This window comes from Octodon degus, unplaced genomic scaffold (assembly GCF_000260255.1).
Source record: "Octodon degus isolate 3935 unplaced genomic scaffold, OctDeg1.0 scaffold00404, whole genome shotgun sequence".
NCBI classification, from domain to species: Eukaryota; Metazoa; Chordata; class Mammalia; order Rodentia; family Octodontidae; genus Octodon; species Octodon degus.
In genome coordinates this window covers 228,651-237,289 of record NW_004524980.1, presented here as the reverse complement: position 1 = coordinate 237,289, position 8,639 = coordinate 228,651, and positions in this window count along the sequence as shown.

The following is an 8,639-nucleotide window of genomic DNA, read 5'->3' as shown; positions in this document are numbered from 1 at the left end:
GGGGGCGGCCCGAGGGGCTGGGAGAGGGTCCGGCCCACGCTGCGCCTGGTCTGGGACTGGTCCCGCCAGCGCAGGGTAGCAGGAAACTCTCCGCACACTCACCGGACCTGGGCTAGGACTGGGTCTCTATTTTGGCTTATTTCAAGTAAAATTTAGCTTGTATTTTTATATATTTTACCATCTATTTAAACCTTAGATTTCCATTTGGTTAGCTTCTTTAATAGGCCCCATGATGTACCCAAATAGGGCATTCAGCATTCTCTGTGAAAACACAAGTGTACCCTCCACCCCATGTTAGCTGTGGACTGAGTCTCTTCCATTGTCTGGTATAGAGATATTTCCAAAGATCCCTTCCTAGCCTTTTTCCTCTTGACAGGTGAAATTGTCTTTCTGCTTCTGTCCTTCCTCCTTTTCTAGACTTTGAAAACCTGATAGTGTATACTGCTAGCTAAAGTCTATTATGAGGTGTGAATTTTGTAGGTAAAGGTTTTCCCTTTTGTTTTTGTAATTGAATTTTGATTGAATGATGTTTATGTTCAACAATTTCCTGGTCTCCACACTTATAAGGAATCCCTGTGATAATGGAAATATGAAAAGTTTTACAAAACTTTTGGAAGGCAACACTTGTATATGCAGGACCATTGTCAGTCTTATGTGTACATGAACAGCCAAGTGCACCAAAGGCATCTAAACAGTGAGTAATGACATGTTTAGCTACTTCAGCAGTGCAGGCAGTGGCAAATATGAATCCTGAGGAAGTATCCACTGAAACATGGACCCAACACAAAGAACCAAATTCAGGAATGTGTGTTACATCCATTTGCCAAAGATGATTGGGGTATAACCCTTGGACATTGACCCCAGTGAGGATAGTGTGTGCTAAATGAAAAACATTATGTAACAATTTCCATGACCTGTGTTTGAGTCAAATGAAACTATTTGCATAAGTCAGAAGCATTTGGATGAAAGGTGACATGAGATGCAGAAGCCTGTTGAATACTGTCTCAGCCAGTAACAGTCACAGCACCAGCAGTCTGTCTAGAGTAGCAGTTCCTTCAGTGAGGGGTCTTGGCAATTGAGAATGAGAGTGTATATGCCCAAGAAAACAGGGAACATGATGTGACTGCATGACAACATGGAAAGTTTGAAGTAAATGAAAAAGATTATCTTGAACAGTGTGTAAAGTGCAGTTTCAAAGTAGAGCATTACACCACAGATATAAGCATTCTCTGAAAAAGAAATAATTGGTATGGATGAATGATCTTGAAATGCCCATAAGACTCCTTGCAAGTCAGTCTTTTGAGCAGAAGAGAAACCTGTGCCCTGTATTATGGAAGAGAAGGCTGTTAAACAACCCTCCTGACCTGAAGCTAATCTATCTATGAAGACATAGATGTACCCTTCTGTAGGGGCAGAACTTATTTTTGAACGAAAGACAAAGGTGTAAGACAAGCAAATTCTATTAATTTAGCTGAAGGATTATGGCAATCAGTGGTACCAGGGAAGTTAGCCAGGGCAGATTACCAATTGGATGAAAGTTTCCATAACCACTTTTCTTGAACTGAACAAAAGGAAACAATGGTATTTTATATCATGACCAAGGAGCAGAATCATACACATTCATCCATATTCAATCAGTTCTATCACAGCATCGTGAAAGGGAATGATAGTTTTATGTGGAATATGTGGCATAGGTAGCCACTGTAAAGGACCCTGAGACTGCTAAAGAACCCCAGTGGGCATATCCTGAGTTAGGAAAATAATTTAAAACTTTGGCAAAGTTAATGCTCAACTATAGAAAGCTGAGCATTACAAAGAGCCTGATTAACTTTATGTAAGGCAGTTTTAGCCTCCGTTGGAAGCGTTCTTTTAGAAGTTGGGACTGAATCTTATGCCAAGCATAAGACTTAAATCATGAGTAGTTGGGACCATCCAGGCAGCTTAGTGGACTAAAGTACCAGCTTAGGCAGATGCAGGGACCGGGGTTCTATCCCCAATGTGTTGTACCAGCCCTGCCCCTAGGTTGCACTGAGATGGTAATTGAGACTAGGAATGGTGGCATGCACCTGTAATCCCAGAGTTTGGGAGGCTGAAAACAGGAGGAACACTATAGTCTGATCTGTGTCGTTTGACCCTGTAGACCTTGTGTTTAATATATAAATTTTTTTCAAAATCATAAATACTTAAGAACAGGGTGGAGCCAATTAATATGATCAAGTAAAGTCTGAAAATCACATAGGGTTGTGAGATGTTTAATATGGGCTTGAACAGTTTGGGGAAATCTTGTTCCTGTTGAATAATGTGTCCCAAATATGAAAAGTGTGCCAGAGTTTGGGATATCATTAGACCTGCATTGCACAGAGCATCATCTAATTGGATAAAATTTTAATGTAAGATGAGTGGAAACTCATATGCCAGAAAAATCTTGTATATGTAATGGATCACGTATGCAGATGGATAAGAATTGTTTATACAACTAGTGTTCACATAAGTTACCATTATTCCTCCTTTTTATTCAAGAACCAATTGTTTCATTGAGATTGTCTACCTGATTCAATAGAAGCATGATCTAAACTGTATACAATCAGTTCCTAACTGGGACCAACCATCCTGGATAGAGAGTATCAATGGATATGAATCACTGAAGGACTGGGAAGGCCCACCATCTACAAGTCTAACCTGCTCATCCACCTTTATTTCACATTCTTCTTCAGTTCCAAGTCCAAAGTCAGCACCTAATGGTTGTGAAATGTTTATTTGATGTACCTTGATCTTCGCCAGGCCTAACAATCATTACCTAATTGGGACCAATCACCCTGGATAGGGAGTAAGAATGAATATGAATCATTGAAGGATTGGGAGGGTCCACATATCTACAAGTCTAACCTGCTCACCCACTTTTATTTCACATTCTTCTTCAGTTTCAAGTCCAAAGTCAGAATATAGTGGTTGCAAAATGTTTATTTGATGTACCTTGATCTTTTTTATCTTTAAATTTATTTTTTTTATTTTTTATTTTTCAAAGTTTTATTGATAAACAGATAGCAATGAGAGTTTCAAATCAAATCGGAAGTACAGTTTCAACAAATAATACACTGCATATATGCTTCTTAGTGGTTAATTGCTGTACAAGAAGTGGACTTGTGATCCTATTTACAAACACCATTAGAAAAAATCATTCTATTCATTAAGAGAATGCAACTATATATCGATCCTAACCACTTTGAATACACAGATACAAAATGGACATTCATCTGTATACCCCATTTTTTCTAAGTTCCGTTATTGAATATTATACGTGTGTAAACTCAGCAAAATATTCTAAAAGAGTCCAGTAGCCCATAATAGCATTGGGTCTTCTGTTTAACTGACAATGTCAGAAATTATTGACCTGAGTCCCCCACAGCTCAACATAACAGCATGGCTTTATTTCCTATATTTCGTCTTCATACTTTTCTACTGGATGGTTAAGACCAAGGTAAAGCAGGACTTATGCAACAAGAGTTGTAGCTTCTTGGTCTGAGGAGGTCAGTGAAATGCCCTCAGGATTTATCTTGAGATCCTGTACCTCAGATTGTAGAACCTTTGTCAGTGCAGCCATGTGGATGAGTCACGGCAATTGCTTGGTCAATGTGCTCTCTGTGAGAGCCTGAGAGAGTGTCTTCTCCCCATGTGACTCTCCTTAGGCACACCTTATTATGCCTAAGATGTTTGAAATGCAGTGAGATAGTGAGGTTAAGCTTAATAGTCTAAATTGTTTGATAATAACAATATGCTTGTCTTCTGGATGGTTAACAACATAAGTTTGCAGACCAAAATTAGAGAAAAAGGAGGGCTACAAGGAATCCCAACATTTTGGCCCTAACCTTCTAAGGTCAATTAAGACTCAGGACATATGAGAACTTGTACTGTAGCATCATGTACCTCGGTAGTGTCCCAAATTTTCTGATAAAGAAGATTATGGGGCCAAAGAGGAAAGTGATCGATGATGTACCTTGATCTTGGTCTGGCCTACTGTGATCTGTTTAAATAAAAGACACAACTTTTTTTGAACTTGGGATCCCAGAAATTCAAAACACTCTAAAGAAATTGGAACTCCTTAGGGGTTGATATAAGGAACTTTACTGAGTTTCCTATATATATTTATTTCTCAAACAAAGGAAGGAAATATGAAAGCAAGCCTAGAGTTGAGCAGGACCTTGGGAATCAGTTCAATTATTTCTCCAAGCAATACAGTATACCTGTTAAGAAGGCAGTTTGATCTGTAAGGTTGGAAGCTCTTTCACTCTGGAATGTGGAGTGTTAGCAGCATTTGTCCTTGTCTCCCTCAGCTATGGTTATCTTGACCTCAGAGCATTGTGCACATGCCCTTTTCCAGCACAGTCAGAGGTCTCTGTGTTCAGGAGTTTAACCTTTACATCCTGGTCAGCAACATAATCCATTTAACCTGGAATGTGCCTAAATGTAGCTTGGTGGCTGAACTGTAAAGCATTCTCAACAGGTAGAACTACATAGGATGCAAGAATGTCCTGGATTAGTTGGTGTTGCTATGTCCAATTCTTAGGTCATAGAATTGGTGTTTGAACAAAATCATGTGGCTACTTCCACATATGTAAATAAGTCGCCACAGAGGAAGACTCACACACAGAGGAAGAGATAGAGTGGAAGAACAAATCCAGTGTCTTAGAAATCAACATGTAAAGTTCAGGCAAGATTTATGACTATGAGATTGAATATTCCTCCAATTCTGTTGCTAGATGATAAAGTAATTGTACAGTCTTAATCAAATAGTCCCTCTAAAGCAGGGTTTACAAAGAAAAAAATCAAAATTCTCCAACTTCTCCCTGCCTACAGCAACTGTTAATTCTTCTAATAAACATAAATGCTGCATGCCCTGCAGGTCTTTCCCCCAAGCTTGATAAATCAGCATCAGAGACCAGGCATGACTGTGCACACCAGTAATCCCAGCACTGGGGAGGCTGAAAACAGGAGGATCAGAATCCAAGATGTGTAGTGAGACCCTGTACTAAATATGTAAATGAAAATAAATAAATAGATAGATAAATGTAGTAACTTTTCTCTCTAGGCAAACTTGATAAGAGTGTTTTTCCACATCAGTTTTCTTTTGCACAAACAAGACCACCAAGTTGTGTTGAAAAACTGTCACAATTTAACAAACTGCCTGAGTTTTATTTTAGTAAACTTGACTGCCCACAATTTCATGCTATTAGAGAGAAAAATTGTCACCCATCAAAGGTTTAATACAAATTTCTAGAATGAGTAGACTGAAGAGAATCATACATTAAAGCACCTTTATACACTGATAGTACAGTAGGAAGCTCATAGTATTATTAAATGTTTGTTTGTTTACTGAGTCTTGTGCCACATTTATTAATTATTAATATAGTTCATGATATTTAATGGGTACTCTGTACAAGTTGCTTGAGTAAAGATGCATATTGTGGGGAAAAGGACTCTGATGTTTTATTTACTTAATCTTTTAATGGAAGATGATTTGTTGCAGTAGGAATCTGAGAGATATTTTTGAATCTGCTTATTTTTTATAGAGAGAAATGAATTTTCACATGATACAAGAGATGTTGCCAGAATTTATGGAATTGTTTTTCAAGGAAAGTTCTCTGTATAGTACAATACAGAAGCTTCAGGACTCAAAGTCATTCTCTTACTTTGCTGGTATCCCCTTGACTCTCCAGTCCATAACAACATGTAACTCCAAGCCTACATCCACACTGTGACACAGATCTGCTATACATTTTTCTCTCCTGCACATCAGTAGGACCCCAGACCACACTCAACTTGCTAGCTAATAATCACCCTACCTTTTTTTTTTTTTGTCTGTCTGTGACACAGTCTCACAATGCAGTTCAGGCCAGCCATGAAACTATTTTGTAGCAGAGGCTGGCCTTCTACTCCCAGAATGTATTCCCAGCACTTGGGAGGCTGAGGCAGAAGAATCACCTTGAGTTCAAGGTCAGCCTGGGCTACATAGTGATTTCATATTCATCCTAAGCCACGTAAAGAGACACTGTCCCCACCTCAAAAGCATAATTTTTCATAAATACTCTATGAAAAGTCCCATATTTCCACTGTAATATATCTCCTGAGATCCATAAAGAAATATTCCCAAGATTGAGCCTCAGGTTTATCTACAAAATATTGTCAACAGGTAGGTCTCTCAAAAGCCGGGTTGGGACGTTCATTCACACAATCCATAGAAGAAGTTATAGGTTTCTGACTTCTGTGAAAAAGAGAATTTTTAAGACCCATAACTGAAAGGCAATAAGAGTTTATTATTATTTATTATAGAAATTTTACACTACACTCTCAGGAAAATAGAGTGTGAGGGCACAAGAAAGAAGACAATACGGTTTGTGACTGAGCATTCCTATACTGTCTTTGAGGATTCCCAAGAAGGGTGATCTCAGATGTATATTTTACTGTCATCAGAATATTTTGTGGAGTATATTAGTATGTAAGTTATTTGCATATGCTTCAATTTTAGAGACACATCACTTAAATTGGGTCACTTTATTGAGGATGGAGGTCTGTATGTTGACCAGGACTTTACAGGTAAAAAGAATATGCTCTAATTTTCAGGATTATTGTGTCTTTATACCATTAAGGTATAAAGGTTAGAACAGGATTTGGAACTTTCAGTCAATTTTGTGTCCTTAGCCTGTGATTTATCTTTAAATGTTATTTTAAAGATTATGATCATTCTGTTCTCTATTTCCCAACATTTTATACCAGCTTATATTCCTCTTGTGACTTTGATCTTTTATTTACAAGACATGTTATAGAAGGAGTCCCTCTTCTAATGGGTGCTTTGACTTGGAGTTGGTAGACTGTTTTAGCCAGAAACTGAAATTCTTGTCCTGACTTATGCAAAGATTAATAGAAATATCTGGTTTTGCTGGTAAAAGAAGAATTATTCTTTGATTCACATTTTATTCATGGAAAATTGGGACATCTTCAAGGTGTTGAAACTAAGAGATGAACATTAACATCATTTGTGAATGTAGGTCATGTAGGGTACAAGTTGAAAGATAGAGTTGTCAAGAAAATATACATTACATGTTATACAAAAAATGGCATGTGGTAAGACCATGTTGACAGACCCAGTCCTAGCCCAGGCCCGGTTAGTGTGTGGGAGAGCTTCCCACTCCTGCGGGACCTACTACTGGTCCCAGCCCAGGCTAAGCGTGGGTGAGACCCTCTTCCACACACTTGGGACACCCCCCAACATTCCCCAGCACCTCCCTCACCTCACCCACCGAGTAGGAATTTCTGCTGCGTTCCAGGAATCCCCAGAACCAGTCCTACACTAGGCCCCGTGAGTGTGTGGGAGAGCTGGCTCTACCCCATATTCCACCTTGTCCCCTCCAGGCTCAGCTCATGCCTGGCATACAGGTCTTGGGTGAAACCATGCAGCTGCAATCCCTGCAAAGAGTATAGAGGAAAGAACCGCCCAGCTAGTCCAGGAGTAGAACGTCTTGCCAGAGGGGCAAAAGAGGTTCACCTCAAAGGGCAGCAACAGGAAGCGGCTGAGCACAGCAGCCAGACCCAAGCCAGGCACAGCTGGATAAATCCAAACTTTGTAGATCTGAACATGAACTTCAATATGTGCTAAGGTTATAACTGCAAAAAAGCTCTACAACAAAGGTCAGAAGGCAGTGCTACACAAAATGATGAAAAGAAACAAAATGCAATCTCAGAACCCAAACCCACCCATAAAAAGTGCAAAGAACACTAACACAGAAAAAATTGGGAATCACACAGCTGAAAACAATGAATCAATGGCTTCAGAAATAAACAAACAGTTGCAGAAAGTTATAAAGGAACTCAGATTGGAAATAAAAAAAGAAATCTCTGAATTAATAACATCTACAATAAAAAATCAAATGCAGAATCATATGGAGGAAAACCAAGGCCTACCCAGAACAAGTGGAGAGGACACTAGCTCAGCTTAAATGTATGAACTAATAGGGTCGATAGTAAATAATCAACAGCAGAAAATTAGTGGAACTCAGAGCACAATTCTTTTTTTTTTCAAAATTTTATTGATAAACAGATAGCAATGAGACAGTTTGAAATCAAATTGGAAGTACAGTTTCAACAAATAATACACTGCATATATGCTTCTTAGTGGTTAATTGCTGTACAAGATGCGGACTTGAGATCCTATTTACAAACACCATTAGAACAAATCATTCTATTCATTAAGAGAATGCAACTATATATCTATCCTAACCACTTTGAAGACACAGATACAAAATGGACATTCAGCGGTATACCCCATTTTTTCTAAGTTCCGTTATTGAATATTATACGTCTGTAAACTCAGCAAAATATTCTAAAAGAGTCCAGTAGACCATAATAGCATTGGGTCTTCTGTTTAACTGGCAATGTCAGAAATTATTGACCTGAATCCCGCACAGTTCAACATAACAACATGGCTTTACTTCCTATATTTCGTCTTCATAATTTTCTACTGGATGGTTAAGACCAAGGTAAAGCAGGACCTGTGCAACAAGAGTTGTAGCTTTTTGGTCTGACAAGGTCAGTGAAATGCCCTCAGGATTTATCCTGAGGTCCTGTACCTCAGATTGTAGAACCTT